At 43.8% G+C, this 20,957-nt stretch overlaps 5 non-coding genes across 5 annotated transcripts; all 5 read left to right on the top strand.

Moving 5' to 3' along the window:
- Positions 1-6,829: 6,829 nt before the first annotated feature.
- TRNAP-AGG (transfer RNA proline (anticodon AGG)) lies at positions 6,830-6,901 on the top strand. Its single transcript has one exon. It is a non-coding gene; the product is annotated as a tRNA-Pro (tRNA).
- Positions 6,902-8,528: 1,627 nt separating this feature from the next.
- Positions 8,529-8,600, top strand: TRNAP-AGG (transfer RNA proline (anticodon AGG)). Its single transcript has one exon. It is a non-coding gene; the product is annotated as a tRNA-Pro (tRNA).
- Positions 8,601-10,234: 1,634 nt separating this feature from the next.
- On the top strand, positions 10,235-10,306 carry TRNAP-AGG (transfer RNA proline (anticodon AGG)). Its single transcript has one exon. It is a non-coding gene; the product is annotated as a tRNA-Pro (tRNA).
- A 2,882-nt stretch (positions 10,307-13,188) lies between these two features.
- On the top strand, positions 13,189-13,260 carry TRNAP-AGG (transfer RNA proline (anticodon AGG)). Its single transcript has one exon. It is a non-coding gene; the product is annotated as a tRNA-Pro (tRNA).
- Positions 13,261-19,316: 6,056 nt separating this feature from the next.
- On the top strand, positions 19,317-19,388 carry TRNAP-AGG (transfer RNA proline (anticodon AGG)). Its single transcript has one exon. It is a non-coding gene; the product is annotated as a tRNA-Pro (tRNA).
- Positions 19,389-20,957: the final 1,569 nt, after the last annotated feature.

Raw genomic sequence — 20,957 nt, forward strand, 5'->3', positions numbered from 1 at the left:
TATCTGGTGATGCCTTTTGGACTGTGTAATGCCCCTGCTGTCTTTCAAGGATTCGTGAACGAGATCTTCCGGGACCTATTATACGTATGCGTTGTAGTCTATCTGGACGACATTTTAATCTTCTCTCAAGATCTGTCCTCCCACCATCAACATGTGGCAGAGGTTCTCTCCAGGCTACGGAGGAACCTACTATTCTGCAAATTAGAGAAATGCTCCTTCGACTTATCCCAAATACCATTCTTAGGATACATCGTGTCCGGAGTAGGTCTGGAGATGGACCCGGATAAAGTTAATGCCGTTCTACTTTGGCCTCAGCCAACTACTCTCAGGGCTATACAATGCTTCCTAGGCTTTGCCAATTATTATAGACGTTTTATCTTGAATTTCTCATCTATTGCTTCTCCTAATGTGGCCCTGACCAAGAAGGGCGCCAATACTAAACACTGGACTTCCAAGGCCCTTCAAGCTTTCCAAAGCCTTAAAAAAGCATTTTCTACCGCTCCTGTTCTATGGCAGCCTGACGTAAACCTTCCCTTCTTTCTCGAGGTGGACGCCTCCAATGTTGGACTAGGAGCTATTCTCTCCCAAAGATCTGAGCAACAAAAGTTCCATCCTTGTACCTTCTACTCCAGGGGCCTTCTACCAGCGGAGAAGAACTACACCATCGGTGACAAAGAACTGTTGGCAATAAAAGTCGCATTGGAGGAGTGGAGATATCTACTGGAGGGGGCTCATTATCCTGTAACCATCTTCACCGACCACAAAAATCTCCTCTATTTACAGACAGCCCAATGTCTAAACCCTCGACAGGCGAGGTGGTCACTTTTCTTTTCTCGCTTCGAACTCATTATAACGTTCAAACCTGCTGCAAAGAACAGGAAAGCAGATGCTTTATCCCGGGCATTTGCCCCTCCTTCTGACATCTTGGATTCTTCCGATCACCCTATACTGGATCCCAAATGTGTGACTTTGGCCACTTCATCCACCAATGTGCTACCGTTTGGGAGAACTCTTGTTCCGCCATCTCTACGCAAGAGAATATTGTCATGGTACCATTCTTCACGTTTCTCTGGACATTCTGGTGAATGAAAGACTTTTGAGATCCCTTCCCGGAGTTATTGGTGGCCTTCTATCAGTAAGGATGTCAGAGAGTTCGTGGCCGCTTGCGAGATCAGCTCTCAATTTAAGTCTTCCCGCAGAACACCAGCGGGATTGCTCCAACCACTACCTATCCCTACTAAACCTTGGACCCATATAAGCATGGACTTTGTCACCGAACTTCCTCTTAGCAAGAGATGTAATACCATCTGGGTAGTGGTGGATAGATTCTCCAAGATGGTTCACTTCGTCCCTCTAACCGGATTACCATCTTCTTCTACCTTGGCTGACCATTTTATTAAAGAAATCTTTCGGATTCACGGCTGTCCATCCGAGATTGTGTCCGATAGAGGGGTGCAGTTCATCTCCAGATTCTGGCGAGCCCTTTGCAAGACCTTGGGTATCCGACTGTCTCTATCATCGTCTTACCATCCCCAATCAAACGGCCAGACCGAAAGGGTCAATCAAGATCTCAAGACCTTCATAAGAATCTTTTCCTCAGCCAATCAAGATAATTGGGTAGAATTACTCCCGTGGGCTGAGTTTGCCCACAATAACATGTACCATGAGTCTTCAACAAAAACTCTTTTTTCGTGGTTTACGGTCACCATCCGTCTCTCCCAGAGTTTCCTGCCCTCCCTCCCACCCAAGTCCCTGCGGTGAAAAGAGTCTGTCAAAACTTTAAAACCATCTGGACTCAGGTGAGATCATCCCTGAGGAAAGCATCAGCCAGATACAAATTCTTCGCAGATAAAAAGAGGCGAGCCATTCCACCACTCAAGCTTGGAGACCGTGTATGGCTTTCTACTAAAAATATCCGCTTGAAGGTTCCATCCATGAAGTTTGCGCCACGCTTCATCGGGCCATACAAGATCACTCAAGTCATAAATCCAGTATGCTTCAAGCTACTATTACCAAAGAACCTCCGGATCTCCAATGCCTTCCATGTCTCTCTGCTCAAACCTCTTGTGATCAATCGCTTTTCTGCTCCTCCTTCTGTACCTAAAGCAGTACAGATTCACCAAGAAGAGGAGTTCGAGATCTCTCAGATCCTGGATGCTAAAATTTCGCTAGCAACTCTCCGATTTCTCGTTCATTGGAAGGGCTTTGGTCCAGAGGAACGCTCCTGGATTCGCGCTGATGACCTCAACGCTCCAACCCTGCTTAAAAAATTCTATCTAAAATTTCCGGGCAAACCCGGTTCCAAGTGTTCTGAGCCCACCTTTAAAAGGGGGGGTACTGTCACTCACCGGACCGTGAGTGCCTCCACGCTGGTGCGAGGTCCTCCATCTTTTCTACCTACACCTGTGTGGAATCGTGGCCGCTCGCTATCCTGCCAAAGACCCTGCTGAAACCTTGGTCTCAGGAAACCCATCTGGTCCAGACTTTGTCTCCTCTCTTTGGGTAGTGAAACATACAGTTGCTGTTATCACTGGTATTAGGCAAGTATCAGGCATGACTTGCTCTTCAATCGATCACTTGTTTGTGCATGTATATCCAGGGGTAACCCAGTATGATAGTGCTCTTTGAAGTGTGGATAGTCATGAAATACTAAAATTAGATGATCTAGATCTGGGATCATTTTCCTACATTTTTTAAAAGGATTAACCAAACAAGATCAGGCTGTTTTTTTTGTTTAGGGTTATGATTGTTGCTTAGGGTGCGGAAGGTTCTGCTTTTTTTTTCTCTTCCTTCTAAATATCTCCAAGTGTAGGTAGTGTACTACAGTGTGATATATCATTATATGACTTTCTTGGAGCACAGCTGATTCTTTTCATGAACTTTGACTGTGCCTAGAGCTGGCATTGGTGAAGGCTTGTTACCCACAGTATGCCAGATTACATTTGACATGTGATGGTAACCAGCTCTTGTAATTGCAGTCAGGGGTGTGGTGGTTAATAAATGACACTCCACTGAACATGATTAGAACCAATATTTTCATCTTGGCTCGTTGGTCTAGGGGTGTGATTTTTTCTTCGGGTGCGATAGATCCCGGACCTACATTACCAAGAGTGCTGCACAACCTATGTGTGTTATGTGTATTCATCAATGTGTTCTATAGGAGTAAATAAGGTCGGTGAGGTGATTGTTTACTCTTGGTGGCCCTCTACTGAAGCAGGAGGAACCAATTTTGTCTTGGAAACAAGTCCTCCACAACTAGTTTTAGAAAGTAGACATGAAGAACCATGTGGCCCCAGAAGGAATGTGGTAGCATTGGCCTGTATGCAATCAGATTTATTCTTTCCAATTGCGTGGACCAATGTACTTAGTCCTCAGTTTCAATGACAGTATCGTTAGCGAAATAATGTTTGCGGAGAGCCACACTTTATTGCCCACTGAGAACACTGGCCCATCCCATCATCAATCTATTTTAGCTAATACCATATTCAGCCATAGCTGCAGCCTCTCCAACACACCATGCACATGCTTGTCTGCAGAAGGAACATCCCTGGGGGCATGGGAAGTTGGGATGACCACCGGGCGAAAACCAGCATTAAAATGGAAAGGGAATTGGCCCATGGAGTCCTGCATCAAGGTGTTCCATGAAAACATCTGAGTTGTTCTGAGAAACCAACAATCCATACTTATGACATCCTTGTCATAAGTCTGGGAGGACACAGCTTTTTCTCCACTCTCAGATGCATCAACTTCAAGGGAATGGGCCAGGCTGGTGCCAGGATACCGAAAGATGGGTGCTGAGATGAAAAGAAGTTTCAAGATGTCAAAAGCCTATTGTACCTGCGGAACTATGTGTCCTTAGGAATCCCCTATTTGGTCAAGGTGGTAATAAGGCTAAAAACTCTTAAGAAATTAGGTTAAAATGTCTGTAGTATTTGCTAAACCCCACAAACCTGTGGATTGCCTTGATCCCTCTGGGTGGGCATCAGCCCAACAAGCACTCCAAAGACCTTCTCCAGGTCCATTTCTAGGCACTCTGCTGAAAGATCAGTGAGAAGGGATACTGATTATTGATAATAATTTAGTTGAACCCCTGATAGTCAATGCAGGGTGTTTGGGAACCGTGTATCTTTACCATGAAATATAACTCTGCCCTGGTCTTTGACTCCATGATGAAATCCCGCTGCAAGTTCTCTGCAGTCTTTTTGTCAAAGACCCTGCTGAAACCTTGCTCTCAGGAAGCCCATCTGGTCCAGACTTTGTCTCCTCTCTTTGGGTAGTGACACATACAGTTGTTGTTATCACTGGTATTAGGCAAGTGTCAGGCATGACTTGCTCTTCAATCAATCACTTGTTTGTGCATGTATATCCAGGGGTAACCCAGTATGATAGTGCTCTTCGAAGTGTGGATAGTCATGAAATTCTAAAAATAGATGATCTAGATCTGGGATCATTTTCCTACATTTTTTAAAAGGATTAACCAAACAAGATCAGGCTGTTTTTTCGGTTTAGGGTTATGATTGTTGCTTAGGGTGCGGAAGGTTCTGCTTTTTTTTCTCTTTCTTCTAAACATCTCCAAGTGTAGGTATTGTATTACAGTGTGATATATCATTATATGACATTCTTGGAGCACAGCTGATTTTTTTCATGAACTTTGACTGTGCCTAGTGCTGGCATTGGTGAAGGCTTGTTACCCACAGTATGCCAGATTACATTTGACATGTGATGATAACCAGCTCTTGCAATTGCAGTCAGGGGAGTGGTGGTTAATAAAGGACACTCCACTGAACATGGTTAGAACTAAAAATTTCATTCTGGCTTGTTGGTCTAGGGGTATGATTCTTACTTAGGGTGCGAGAGGTCCTGGGTTCAAATCCCGGATGAGCTCACCTTTTCTAACTTACATTACCAAGAGTAGGTAGTGCAATCAAGTACGTTGCTGCGCAATCTATATGTGTTATGTGTATTCATCAATGTGTTGTATAGGGGTAAATAAAAGTTTGGAACTTAACTCTACAATATTGAAGACTACAGACTAGAATTTGTTCCAGTGGAGAATAAGTATTGGACACGACCACCAATTTGGTCACATTGTTTCCAGCATGGGAACACATGCAAAGGAGTCACTCTGGGGCCAGATACCATACAGTGCACATTTTTTAGGAGTTCTCTTCTATAACTGCATGATGAGGTCGGTGAGGTGATTGTTTACTCTTGGTGGCCCTCTATTGAAGCAGGAGGAACCAATTTTGTCTTGGAAACAAGTCCTCCACAACCAGTTTTAGAAAGTAGACATGAAGAACCATGTGGCCCCAGAAGGAATGTGGTAGCATTTGCCTGTATGCAATCAGATTTATTCTTTCCAATTGCGTGGACCAATGTACTTAGTCCTCAGTTTCAATGACAGTATCGTTAGCGAAACAATGTGTGCGGAGAGCCACACTTTATTGCCCACTGAGAACACTGGCCCATCGCATCATCAATCTATTTTAGCTAATACCATATATAGCCATAGCTGCAGCCTCTCCAACACACCATGCACATGCTTGTCTGCAGAAGGAACATCCCAGGGGGCATGGGAAGTTGGGATGACCACCGGGGAAAACAAGCACTAAAATGGAAAGGGAATTGCCCCATGGAGTCCTGCATCAGGGTGTTCCATGAAAACATCTGAGTTGTTCTGAGCAACCAACAATCCATACTTATGACATCCTTGTCATAAGTCTGGGAGGACACAGCTTTTTCTCCACTCTCAGATGCATCAACTTCAATGGTATGGGCCAGGCTGGTGCCAGGATACCGAAAGATGGGTGCTGAGATGAAAAGAAGTTTCAAGATGTCAAAAGCCTATTGTACCTGCGGAACTATGTGTCCTTAGGAATCCCCTATTTGGTCAAGGTGGTAATAAGGCTAAAAACTCTTAAGAAATTAGGTTAAAATGTCTGTAGTATTTGCTAAACCCCACAAACGTGTGGATTGCCTTGATCCCTCTGGGTGGGCATCAGCCCAACAAGCACTCCAAAGACCTTCTCCAGGTCCATTTCTAGGCACTCTGCTGAAAGATCAGTGAGAAGGGATACTGATTATTGATAATAATTTAGTTGAACCCCTGATAGTCAATGCAGGGTGTTTGGGAACCGTGTATCTTAACCATGAAATATAACTCTGCCCTGGTCTTTGACTCCATGATGAAATCCCGCTGCAAGTTCTCTGCAGTCTTTTTGTCAAAGACCCTGCTGAAACCTTGGTCTCAGGAAGCCCATCTGGTCCAGACTTTGTCTCCTCTCTTTGGGTAGTGACACATACAGTTGTTGTTTTGACTGGTATTAGGCAAGTGTCAGGCATGACTTGCTCTTCAATCAATCACTTGTTTGTGCATGTATATCCAGGGGTAACCCAGTATGATAGTGCTCTTCGAAGTGTGGATAGTCATGAAATTCTAAAAATAGATGATCTAGATCTGGGATCATTTTCCTACATTTTTTAAAAGGATTAACCAAACAAGATCAGGCTGGTTTTTTGGTTTAGGGTTATGATTGTTGCTTAGGGTGCGGAAGGTTCTGCTTTTTTTTCTCTTTCTTCTAAACATCTCCAAGTGTAGGTAGTGTATTACAGTGTGATATATCATTATATGACATTCTTGGAGCACAGCTGATTTTTTCCATGAACTTTGACTGTGCCTAGAGCTGGCATTGGTGAAGGCTTGTTACCCACAGTATGCCAGATTACATTTGACATGTGATGGTAACCAGCTCTTGCAATTGCAGTCAGGGGTGCGGTGGTTAATAAAGGACACTCCACCGAACATGGTTAGAACTAATATTTTCATTCTGGCTTGTTGGTCTAGGGGTATGATTCTCGCTTAGGGTGCGAGAGGTCCCGGGTTCAAATCCCGGACGAGCCCTCCTTTTCTAACTTACATTACCAAGAGTGCAATCAAGTACGTTGCTGCGCAACCTATATGTGTTATGTGTATTCATCAATGTGTTCTATAGGGGTAAATAAAAGTTTGGAACTTAACTCTACAATATTGAAGACTACAGACTAGATTTTGTTCCAGTGGAGAGAAAGTATTGGACACGACCACCAATTTGGTCACATTGTTTCTAGCATGGGAACACATGCAAATGAGTCACTCTGGGGCCAGATACCATACAGTGCACATTTTTTAGGAGTTCTCTTCTATAGCTGCATGATGAGGTCGGTGAGGTGATTGTTTACTCTTGGTGGCCCTCTATTGAAGCAGGAGGAACCAATTTTGTCTTGGAAACAAGTCCTCCACAACCAGTTTTAGAAAGTAGACATGAAGAACCTTGTGGCCCCGGAAGGAATGTGGTAGCATTGGCCTGTATGCAATCAGATTTATTCTTTCCAATTGCGTGGACCAATGTACTTAGTCCTCAGTTTCAATGACAGTATCGTTAGCGAAATAATGTGTGCGGAGAGCCACACTTTATTGCCCACTGAGAACACTGGCCCATCCCATCATCAATCTATTTTAGCTAATACCATATTCAGCCATAGCTGCAGCCTCTCCAACACACCATGCACATGCTTGTCTGCAGAAGGAACATCCCAGGGAGCATGGGAAGTTAGGATGACCACCGGGGAAAACCAGCACTAAAATGCAAAGTGAATTGCCCCATGGAGTCCTGCATCAGGGTGTTCCATGAAAACATCTGACCAGCAGATATGGTGGAAACTGTCCAATTTGGTCACATTGTTTCCAGCATGGGAACACATGCAAAGGAGTCACTCTGGGGCCAGATACCATACAGTGCACATTTTTTAGGAGTTCTCTTTTATAGCTGCATGATGAGGTCGGTGAGGTGATTGTTTACTCTTGGTGGCCCTCTACTGAAGCAGGAGGAACCAATTTTGTCTTGGAAACAAGTCCTCCACAACCAGTTTTAGAAAGTAGACATGAAGAACCATGTGGCCCCAGAAGGAATGTGGTAGCATTGGCCTGTATGCAATCAGATTTATTCTTTCCAATTGCGTGGACCAATGTACTTAGTCCTCAGTTTCAATGACAGTAGCGTTAGCGAAATAATATGTGCAGATTGCCACACTTTATTGCCCACTGAGAACACTGGCCCATCCCTTCATCAATCTATTTTAGCTAATACCATATTCTAAATCTAGAAATGATCTAGATCTGGGATCATTTTCCTACATTTTTTAAAACAATTAACCAAACAAGATCAGGCTGGTTTTTTGGTTTAGGGTTATGATTGTTGCTTAGGGTGCGGAAGGTTCTGCTTTTTTTTTCTCTTTCTTCTAAACATCTCCAAGTGTAGGTAGTGTACTACAGTTTGATATATCATTATATGACATTCTTAGAGCACAGCTGATTCTTTTCATGAACTTTGACTGTGCCTAGAGCTGGCATTGGTGAAGGCTTGTTACCCACAGTATGCCAGATTACATTTGACATGTGATGGTAACCAGCTCTTGCAATTGCAGTCAGGGGTGCGGTGGTTAATAAAGGACACTCCACCAAACATGGTTAGAACTAATATTTTCATTCTGGCTCGTTGGTCTAGGGGTATGATTCTCGCTTAGGGTGCGAGAGGTCCCGGGTTCAAATCCCGGACGAGCCCACCTTTTCTAACTTACATTACCAAGAGTAGGTAGTGCATTTAAGTACGTTGCTGCGCAACCTATATGTGTTATGTGTATTCATCAATGTGTTCTATAGGGGTAAATAAAAGTTTGGCACTTAACTCTACAATATTGAAGACTACAGACTAGATTTTGTTCCAGTGGAGAGTAAGTATTGGACACGACCACCAATTTGGTCACATTGTTTCTAGCATGGGAACACATGCAAATGAGTCACTCTGGGGCCAGATACCATACAGTGCACATTTTTTAGGAGTTCTCTTCTATAGCTGCATGATGAGGTCGGTGAGGTGATTGTTTACTCTTGGTGGCCCTCTATTGAAGCAGGAGGAACCAATTTTGTCTTGGAAACAAGTCCTCCACAACCAGTTTTAGAAAGTAGACATGAAGAACCTTGTGGCCCCGGAAGGAATGTGGTAGCATTGGCCTGTATGCAATCAGATTTATTCTTTCCAATTGCGTGGACCAATGTACTTAGTCCTCAGTTTCAATGACAGTATCGTTAGCGAAATAATGTGTGCGGAGAGCCACACTTTATTGCCCACTGAGAACACTGGCCCATCCCATCATCAATCTATTTTAGCTAATACCATATTCAGCCATAGCTGCAGCCTCTCCAACACACCATGCACATGCTTGTCTGCAGAAGGAACATCCCAGGGAGCATGGGAAGTTAGGATGACCACCGGGGAAAACCAGCACTAAAATGCAAAGTGAATTGCCCCATGGAGTCCTGCATCAGGGTGTTCCATGAAAACATCTGACCAGCAGATATGGTGGAAACTGTCCAATTTGGTCACATTGTTTCCAGCATGGGAACACATGCAAAGGAGTCACTCTGGGGCCAGATACCATACAGTGCACATTTTTTAGGAGTTCTCTTTTATAGCTGCATGATGAGGTCGGTGAGGTGATTGTTTACTCTTGGTGGCCCTCTACTGAAGCAGGAGGAACCAATTTTGTCTTGGAAACAAGTCCTCCACAACCAGTTTTAGAAAGTAGACATGAAGAACCATGTGGCCCCAGAAGGAATGTGGTAGCATTGGCCTGTATGCAATCAGATTTATTCTTTCCAATTGCGTGGACCAATGTACTTAGTCCTCAGTTTCAATGACAGTAGCGTTAGCGAAATAATATGTGCAGATTGCCACACTTTATTGCCCACTGAGAACACTGGCCCATCCCTTCATCAATCTATTTTAGCTAATACCATATTCTAAATCTAGAAATGATCTAGATCTGGGATCATTTTCCTACATTTTTTAAAACAATTAACCAAACAAGATCAGGCTGGTTTTTTGGTTTAGGGTTATGATTGTTGCTTAGGGTGCGGAAGGTTCTGCTTTTTTTTTCTCTTTCTTCTAAACATCTCCAAGTGTAGGTAGTGTACTACAGTTTGATATATCATTATATGACATTCTTAGAGCACAGCTGATTCTTTTCATGAACTTTGACTGTGCCTAGAGCTGGCATTGGTGAAGGCTTGTTACCCACAGTATGCCAGATTACATTTGACATGTGATGGTAACCAGCTCTTGCAATTGCAGTCAGGGGTGCGGTGGTTAATAAAGGACACTCCACCGAACATGGTTAGAACTAATATTTTCATTCTGGCTCGTTGGTCTAGGGGTATGATTCTCGCTTAGGGTGCGAGAGGTCCCGGGTTCAAATCCCGGACGAGCCCACCTTTTCTAACTTACATTACCAAGAGTAGGTAGTGCATTTAAGTACGTTGCTGCGCAACCTATATGTGTTATGTGTATTCATCAATGTGTTCTATAGGGGTAAATAAAAGTTTGGAACTTAACTCTACAATATTGAAGACTACAGACTAGAATTTGTTCCAGTGGAGAATAAGTATTGAACGCGACCACCAATTTGGTGGTCACATTGTTTCCAGCATGGGAACACATGCAAAGGAGTCACTCTGGGGCCAGATACCATACAGTGCACATTTTTTAGGAGTTCTCTTCTATAGCTGCATGATGAGGTCGGTGAGGTGATTGTTTACTCTTGGTGGCCCTCTACTGAAGCAGGAGGAACCAATTTTGTCTTGGAAACAAGTCCTCCACAACCAGTTTTAGAAAGTAAACATGAAGAACCATGTGGCTTCAGAAGGAATGTGGTAGCATTGGCCTGTATGCAATCAGATTTATTCTTTCCAATTGCGTGGACCAATGTACTTAGTCCTCAGTTTCAATGACAGTATCGTTAGCGAAAAAATGTGTGCGGAGAGCCACACTTTATTACCCACTGAGAACACTGGCCCATCCCATCATCAATCTATTTTAGCTAATACCATATTCAGCCATAGCTGCAGCCTTTCCAACACACCATGCACATGCTTGTCTGCAGAAGGAACATCCCAGGGGGCATGGGAAGTTGGGATGACCACCGGGCGAAAACCAGCATTAAAATGGAAAGGGAATTGCCCCATGGAGTCCTGCATCAGGGTGTTCCATGAAAACATCTGACCAGCAGATATGGTGGAAACTGTCCAATTTGGTCACATTGTTTCCAGCATTGGAACACATGCAAAGGAGTCACTCTGGGGCCAGATACCATACAGTGCACATTTTTTAGGAGTTCTCTTCTATAGCTGCATGATGAGGTCGGTGAGGTGATTGTTTACTCTTGGTGGCCCTCTACTGAAGCAGGACGAACCAATTTTGTCTTGGAAACAAGTCCTCCACAACCAGTTTTAGAAAGTAGACATGAAGAACCATGTGGCTTCAGAAGGAATGTTGTAGCATTGGCCTGTATGCAATCAGATTTATTCTTTCCAATTGCGTGGACCAATGTACTTAGTCCTCAGTTTCAATGACAGTATCGTTAGCGAAAAAATGTGTGCGGAGAGCCACACTTTATTGCCCACTGAGAACATTGGCCCATCCCATCATCAATCTATTTTAGCTAATACCATATTCAGCCATAGCTGCAGCCTCTCCAACACACCATGCACATGCTTGTCTGCAGAAGGAACATCCCAGGGGGCATGGGAAGTTGGGATGACCACCGGGCGAAAACCAGCATTAAAATGGAAAGGGAATTGCCCCATGGAGTCCTGCATCAGGGTGTTCCATGAAAACATCTGAGTTGTTCTGAGCAACCAACAATCCATACTTATGACATCCTTGTCATAAGTCTGGGAGGACACAGCTTTTTCTCCACTCTCAGATGCATCAACTTCAAGGGTATGGGCCAGGCTGGTGCCAGGTTACCGAAAGATGGGTGCTGAGATGAAAAGAAGTTTCAAGATGTCAAAAGCCTATTGTACCTGCGGAACTATGTGTCCTTAGGAATCCCCTATTTGGTCAAGGTGGTAATAAGGCTAAAAACTCTTAAGAAATTAGGTTAAAATGTCTGTAGTATTTGCTAAACCCCACAAACCTGTGGATTGCCTTGATCCCTCTGGGTGGGCATCAGCCCAACAAGCACTCCAAAGACCTTCTCCAGGTACATTTCTAGGCACTCTGCTGAAAGATCAGTGAGAAGGGATACTGATTATTGATAATAATTTAGTTGAACCCCTGATAGTCAATGCAGGGTGTTAGGGAACCGTGTATCTTTACCATGAAATATAACTCTGCCCTGGTCTTTGACTCCATGATGAAATCCCGCTGCAAGTTCTCTGCAGTCTTTTTGTCAAAGACCCTCCTGAAACCTTGGTCTCATGAAGCCCATCTGGTCCAGACTTTGTCTCCTCTCTTTGGGTAGTGACACATACAGTTGTTGTTATCACTGGTATTAGGCAAGTGTCAAGCATGACTTGCTCTTCAATCAATCACTTGTTTGTGCATGTATATCCAGGGGTAACCCAGTATGATAGTGCTCTTCGAAGTGTGGATAGTCATGAAATTCTAAAAATAGATGATCTAGATCTGGGATCATTTTCCTACATTTTTTAAAAGGATTAACCAAACAAGATCAGGCTGGTTTTTTGGTTTAGGGTTATGATTGTTGCTTAGGGTGCGGAAGGTTCTGCTTTTTTTTTCTCTTTCTTCTAAACATCTCCAAGTGTAGTTAGTGTACTACAGAGTGATATATCATTATATGACATTCTTGGAGCACAGCTGATTCTTTTCATGAACTTTGACTGTGCCTAGAGCTGGCATTGGAGAAGGCTTGTTACCCACAGTATGCCAGATTACATTTGACATGTGATGGTAACCAGCTCTTACAATTGCAGTTAGGGGTGCTGGTTTACGCCCGGTGGTCATCCCAACTTCCCATGCCCCCTGGGATGTTCCTTCTGCAGACAAGCATGTGCATGGTGTGTTGGAGAGGCTGCAGCTATGGCTGAATATGGTATTAGCTAAAATAGATTGATGATGGGATGGGCCAGTGTTCTCAGTGGGCAATAAAGTGTGGCTCTCCGCACACATTTTTTCGCTAACGATACTGTCATTGAAACTGAGGACTAAGTACATTGGTCCACGCAATTGGAAAGAATAAATCTGATTGCATACAGGCCAATGCTAACCAGCTCTTACAATTGCAGTTAGGGGTGCGGTGGTTAATAAAGGACACTCCACTGAACATGGTTAGAACTAATATTTTCATTCTGGCTCGTTGGTCTAGGGGTATGATTCTCGCTTAGGGTGTGAGAGGTCCCGGGTTAAAATCCCGGACGAGCCTACTTTTTCTAACTTACATTACCAAGAGTAGGTAGTGCAATCAAGTACGTTGCTGCGCCACCTATATGTGTTATGTGCATTCATCAATGTGTTCTATAGGAGTAAATAAAAGTTTGGAACTTAACTCTACAATATTGAAGACTACAGACTAGAATTTGTTCCAGTGGAGAATAAGTATTGGACACGACCACCAATTTGGTCACATTGTTTCCAGCATGGGAACACATGCAAAGGAGTCACTCTGGGGCCAGATACCATACAGTGCACATTTTTTAGGAGTTCTCTTCTATAGCTGCATGATGAGGTCGGTGAGGTGATTGTTTACTCTTGGTGGCCCTCTACTGAAGCAGGAGGAACCAATTTTGTCTTGGAAACAAGTCCTCCACAACCAGTTTTAGAAAGTAAACATGAAGAACCATGTGGCTTCAGAAGGAATGTGGTAGCATTGGCCTGTATGCAATCAGATTTATTCTTTCCAATTGCGTGGACCAATGTACTTAGTCCTCAGTTTCAATGACAGTATCGTTAGCGAGAAAATGTGTGCGGAGAGCTACACTTTATTACCCACTGAGAACACTGGCCCATCCCATCATCAATCTATTTTAGCTAATACCATATTCAGCCATAGCTGCAGCCTTTCCAACACACCATGCACATGCTTGTCTGCAGAAGGAACATCCTAGGGGGCATGGGAAGTTGGGATGACCACCGGGCGAAAACCAGCATTAAAATGGAAAGGGAATTGCCCCATGGAGTCCTGCATCAGGGTGTTCCATGAAAACATCTGACCAGCAGATATGGTGGAAACTGTCCAATTTGGTCACATTGTTTCCAGCATTGGAACACATGCAAAGGAGTCACTCTGGGGCCAGATACCATACAGTGCACATTTTTTAGGAGTTCTCTTTTATAGCTGCATGATGAGGTCGGTGAGGTGATTGTTTACTCTTGGTGGCCCTCTACTGAAGCAGGAGGAACCAATTTTGTCCTGGAATAAAGTCCTCCACAACCAGTTTTAGAAAGTAGACATGAAGAACCATGTGGCCCCAGAAGGAATGTGGTAGCATTGGCCTGTATGCAATCAGATTTATTCTTTCCAATTGCGTGGACCAATGTACTTAATCCTCAGTTTCAATGACAGTATCGTTAGCGAAAAAATGTGTGCGGAGAGCCACACTTTATTGCCCACTGAGAACACTGGCCCATCCCATCATCAATCTATTTTAGCTATTACCATATTCAGCCATAGCTGCAGCCTCTCCAATACACTATGCACATGCTTGTCTGCAGAAGGAACATCCCAGGGAGCATGGGAAGTTGGGATGACCACCGGGGAGAACCAGCACTAAAATGGAAAGGGAATTGCCCTTTTCCTTTTCTAACTTACATTACCAAGAGTAGGTAGTGCAATCAAGTACGTTGCTGCGCAACCTATATGTGTTATGTGTATTCATCAATGTGTTCTATAGGGGTAAATAAAAGTTTGGAACTTAACTCTACAATATTGAAGACTACAGACTAGAATTTGTTCCAGTGGAGAATAAGTATTGGACACGACCACCAATTTGGTCACATTGTTTCCAGCATGGGAACACATGCAAAGGAGTCACTCTGGGGCCAGATACCATACAGTGCACATTTTTTAGGAGTTCTCTTCTATAGCTGCATGATGAGGTCGGTGAGGTGATTGTTTACTCTTGGTGGCCCTCTACTGAAGCAGGAGGAACCAATTTTGTCTTGGAAACAAGTCCTCCACAACCAGTTTTAGAAAGTAGACATGAAGAACCATGTGGCTTCAGAAGGAATGTGGTAGCATTGGCCTGTATGCAATCAGATTTATTCTTTCCAATTGCGTGGACCAATGTACTTAATCCTCAGTTTCAATGACAGTATCGTTAGCGAAAAAATGTGTGCGGAGAGCCACACTTTATTACCCACTGAGAACACTGGCCCATCCCATCATCAATCTATTTTAGCTAATACCATATTCAGCCATAGCTGCAGCCTTTCCAACACACCATGCACATGCTTGTCTGCAGAAGGAACATCCCAGGGGGCATGGGAAGTTGGGATGACCACCGGGCGAAAACCAGCATTAAAATGGAAAGGAAATTGCCCCATGGAGTCCTGCATCAGGGTGTTCCATAAAAACATCTGACCAGCAGATATGGTGGAAACTGTCCAATTTAGTCACATTGTTTCCAGCATTGGAACACATGCAAAGGAGTCACTCTGGGGCCAGATACCATACAGTGCACATTTTTTAGGAGTTCTCTTTTATAGCTGCATGATGAGGTCGGTGAGGTGATTGTTTACTCTTGGTGGCCCTCTACTGAAGCAGGAGGAACCAATTTTGTCTTGGAATAAAGTCCTCCACAACCAGTTTTAGAAAGTAGACATGAAGAACCATGTGGCCCCAGAAGGAATGTGGTAGCATTGGCCTGTATGCAATCAGATTTATTCTTTCCAATTGCGTGGACCAATGTACTTAATCCTCAGTTTCAATGACAGTATCGTTAGCGAAAAAATGTGTGCGGAGAGCCACACTTTATTACCCACTGAGAACACTGGCCCATCCCATCATCAATCTATTTTAGCTAATACCATATTCAGCCATAGCTGCAGCCTTTCCAACACACCATGCACATGCTTGTCTGCAGAAGGAACATCCCAGGGGGCATGGGAAGTTGGGATGACCACCGGGCGAAAACCAGCATTAAAATGGAAAGGGAATTGCCCCATGGAGTCCTGCATCAGGGTGTTCCATGAAAACATCTGACCAGCAGATATGGTGGAAACTGTCCAATTTAGTCACATTGTTTCCAGCATTGGAACACATGCAAAGGAGTCACTCTGGGGCCAGATACCATACAGTGCACATTTTTTAGGAGTTCTCTTCTATAGCTGCATGATGAGGTCGGTGAGGTGATTGTTTACTCTTGGTGGCCCTCTACTGAAGCAGGAGGAACCAATTTTGTCTTGGAATAAAGTCCTCCACAACCAGTTTTAGAAAGTAGACATGAAGAACCATGTGGCCCCAGAAGGAATGTGGTAGCATTGGCCTGTATGCAATCAGATTTATTCTTTCCAATTGCGTGGACCAATGTACTTAATCCTCAGTTTCAATGACAGTATCGTTAGCGAAAAAATGTGTGCGGAGAGCCACACTTTATTGCCCACTGAGAACACTGGCCCATCCCATCATCAATCTATTTTAGCTATTACCATATTCAGCCATAGCTGCAGCCTCTCCAATACACTATGCACATGCTTGTCTGCAGAAGGAACATCCCAGGGAGCATGGGAAGTTGGGATGACCACCGGGGAGAACCAGCACTAAAATGGAAAGGGAATTGCCCTTTTCCTTTTCTAACTTACATTACCAAGAGTAGGTAGTGCAATCAAGTACGTTGCTGCGCAACCTATATGTGTTATGTGTATTCATCAATGTGTTCTATAGGGGTAAATAAAAGTTTGGAACTTAACTCTACAATATTGAAGACTACAGACTAGAATTTGTTCCAGTGGAGAATAAGTATTGGACACGACCACCAATTTGGTCACATTGTTTCCAGCATGGGAACACATGCAAAGGAGTCACTCTGGGGCCAGATACCATACAGTGCACATTTTTTAGGAGTTCTCTTCTATAGCTGCATGATGAGGTCGGTGAGGTGATTGTTTACTCTTGGTAGCCCTCTACTGAAGCAGGAGGAACCAATTTTGTCTTGGAAACAAGTCCTGCACAACCAGTTTTAGAAAGTAGACATGAAGAACCATGTGGCTTCAGAAGGAATGTGGTAGCATTGGCCTGTATGCAATCAGATTTATTCTTTCCAATTGCGTGGACCAATGTACTTAGTCCTCAGTTTCAATGACAGTATCGTTAGCGAAAAAATGTGTGCGGAGAGCCACACTTTATTGCCCACTGAGAACACTGGCCCATCCCATCATCAATCTATTTTAGCTATTACCATATTCAGCCATAGCTGCAGCCTCTCCAATACACTATGCACATGCTTGTCTGCAGAAGGAACATCCCAGGGAGCATGGGAAGTTGGGATGACCACCGGGGAGAACCAGCACTAAAATGGAAAGGGAATTGCCCTTTTCCTTTTCTCACTTACATTACCAAGAGTAGGTAGTGCAATCAAGTACGTTGCTGCGCAACCTATATGTGTTATGTGTATTCATCAATGTGTTCTATAGGGGTAAATAAAAGTTTGGAACTTAACTCTACAATATTGAAGACTACAGACTAGAATTTGTTCCAGTGGAGAATAAGTATTGGACACGACCACCAATTTGGTCACATTGTTTCCAGCATGGGAACACATGCAAAGGAGTCACTCTGGGGCCAGATACAATACAGTGCACATTTTTTAGGAGTTCTCTTTTATAGCTGCATGATGAGGTCGGTGAGGTGATTGTTTACTCTTGGTGGCCCTCTACTGAAGCAGGTGGAACCAATTTTGTCTTGGAAACAAGTCCTCCACAACCAGTTTTAGAAAGTAGACATGAAGAACCATGTGGCCCCAGAAGGAATGTGGTAGCATTGGCCTGTATGCAATCAGATTTATTCTTTCCAATTGCGTGGACCAATGTACTTAGTCCTCAGTTTCAATGACAGTATCGTTAGCGAAAAAATGTGTGCGGAGAGCCACACTTTATTGCCCACTGAGAACACTGGCCCATCCCATCATCAATCTATTTTAGCTAATACCATATTCAGCCATAGCTGCAGCCTTTCCAACACACCATGCACATGCTTGTCTGCAGAAGGAACATCCCAGGGGGCATGGGAAGTTGGGATGACCACCGGGCGAAAACCAGCATTAAAATGGAAAGGGAATTGCCCCATGGAGTCCTGCATCAGGGTGTTCCATGAAAACATCTGAGTTGTTCTGAGCAACCAACAATCCATACTTATGACATCCTTGTCATAGGTCTGGGAGGACACAGCTTTTTCTCCACTCTCAGATGCATCAACTTCAAGGGTATGGGCCAGGCTGGTGCCAGGTTACCGAAAGATGGGTGCTGAGATGAAAAGAAGTTTCAAGATGTCAAAAGCCTATTGTACCTGCGGAACTATGTGTCCTTAGGAATCCCCTATTTGGTCAAGGTGGTAATAAGGCTAAAAACTCTTAAGAAATTAGGTTAAAATGTCTGTAGTATTTGCTAAACCCCACAAACCTGTGGATTGCCTTGATCCCTCTGGGTGGGCATCAGCCCAACAAGCACTCCAAAGACCTTCTCCAGGTCCATTTCTAGGCACTCTGCTGAAAGATCAGTGAGAAGGGATACTGATTATTGATAATAATTTAGTTGAAACCCTGATAGTCAATGCAGGGTGTTTGGGAACTGTGTATCTTTACCATGAAATATAACTCTGCCCTGGTCTTTGACTCCACGATGAAATCCCACTGCAAGTTCTCTGCAGTCTTTTTGTCAAAGACCCTGCTGAAACCTTGGTCTCAGGAAGCCCATCTGGTCCAGACTTTGTCTCCTCTCTTTGGGTAGTGACACATACAGTTGTTTTTATCACTGGTATTAGGCAAGTGTCAGGCATGACTTGCTCTTCAATCAATCACTTGTTTGTGCATGTATATCCAGGGGTAACCCAGTATGATAGTGCTCTTCGAAGTGTGGATAGTCATGAAATTCTAAAAATAGATGATCTAGATCTGGGATCATTTTCCTACATTTTTTAAGAGGATTAACCAAACAAGATCAGGCTGGTTTTTTGGTTTAGGGTTATGATTGTTGCTTAGGGTGCGGAAGGTTCTGCTTTTTTTTTCTCTTTCTTCTAAACATCTCCAAGTGTAGGTAGTGTACTACAGTGTGATATATCATTATATGACATTCTTGGAGCACAGCTGATTCTTTTCATGAACTTTGACTGTGCCTAGAGCTGGCATTGGTGAAGGCTTGTTACCCACAGTATGCAAGATTACATTTGACATGTGATGGTAACCAGCTCTTGCAATTGCAGTCAGGGGTGCGGTGGTTAATAAAGGACACTACACTGAACATGGTTAGAACTAATGTTTTCATTCTGGCTCGTTGGTCTAGGGGTATGATTCTCGCTTAGGGTGCGAGAGGTCCCGGGTTCAAATCCCGGACGAGCCCACCTTTTCTAACTTACATTACCAAGTGCAATCAAGTACGTTGCTGCGCAACCTATATGTGTTATGTGTATTCATCAATGTGTTCTATAGGGGTAAATAAAAGTTTGGAACTTAACTCTACAATATTGAAGACTACAGACTAGAATTTGTTCCAGTGGAGAATAAGTATTGGACACGACCACCAATTTGGTCACATTGTTTCCAGCATGGGAACACATGCAAAGGAGTCACTCTGGGGCCAGATACCATACAGTGAACATTTTTTAGGAGTTCTCTTCTATAGCTGCATGATGAGGTCGGTGAGGTGATTGTTTACTCTTGGTGGCCCTCTACTGAAGCAGGAGGAACCAATTTTGTCTTGGAAACAAGTCCTCCACAACCAGTTTTAGAAAGTAGACATGAAGAACCATGTGGCCCCAGAAGGAATGTGGTAGCATTGGCCTGTATGCAATCAGATTTATTCTTTCCAATTGCGTGGACCAATGTACTTAGTCCTCAGTTTCAATGACAGTATCGTTAGCGAAAAAATGTGTGCGGAGAGCCACACTTTATTGCCCACTGAGAACACTGGCCCATCCCATCATCAATCTATTTTAGCTAATACTATATTCAGCCATAGCTGCAGCCTCTCCAACACACCATGCACATGCTTGTCTGCAGAAGGAACATCCCAGGGGGCATGGGAAGTTGGGATAACCACCGGGCGAAAACCAGCATTAAAATGGAAAGGGAATTGCCCCATGGAGTCCTGCATCAGGGTGTTCCATGAAAACATCTGAGTTGTTCTGAGCAACCAACAATCCATACTTATGACATCCTTGTCATAGGTCTGGGAGGACACAGCTTTTTCTCCACTCTCAGATGCATCAACTTCAAGGGTATGGGCCAGGCTGGTGCCAGGTTACCGAAAGATGGGTGCTGAGATGAAAAGAAGTTTCAAGATGTCAAAAGCCTATTGTACCTGCGGAACTATGTGTCCTTAGGAATCCCCTATTTGGTCAAGGTGGTAATAAGGCTAAAAACTCTTAAGAAATTAGGTTAAAATGTCTGTAGTATTTGCTAAACCCCACAAACCTGTGGATTGCCTTGATCCCTCTGGGTGGGCATCAGCCCAACAAGCACTCCAAAGACCTTCTCCAGGTCCATTTCTAGGCACTCTGCTGAAAGATCAGTGAGAAGGGATACTGATTACTGATAATAATTTAGTTGAAACCCTGATAGTCAATGCAGGGTGTTTGGGAACTGTGTATCTTTACCATGAAATATAACTCTGCCCTGGTCTTTGACTCCACGATGAAATCCCACTGCAAGTTCTCTGAAGTCTTTTTGTCAAAGACCCTGCTGAAACCTTGGTCTCAGGAAGCCCATCTGGTCCAGACTTTGTCTCCTCTCTTTGGGTAGTGACACATACAGTTGTTGTTATCACTGGTATTAGGCAAGTGTCAGGCATGACTTGCTCTTCAATCAATCACTTGTTTGTGCATGTATATCCAGGGGTAACCCAGTATGATAGTGCTCTTCGAAGTGTGGATAGTCATGAAATTCTAAAAATAGATGATCTAGATCTGGG

The sequence above is a fragment of the Mixophyes fleayi genome, chromosome 4, assembly GCF_038048845.1.
Source record: "Mixophyes fleayi isolate aMixFle1 chromosome 4, aMixFle1.hap1, whole genome shotgun sequence".
In the NCBI taxonomy this organism is placed as follows: Eukaryota; Metazoa; Chordata; class Amphibia; order Anura; family Limnodynastidae; genus Mixophyes; species Mixophyes fleayi.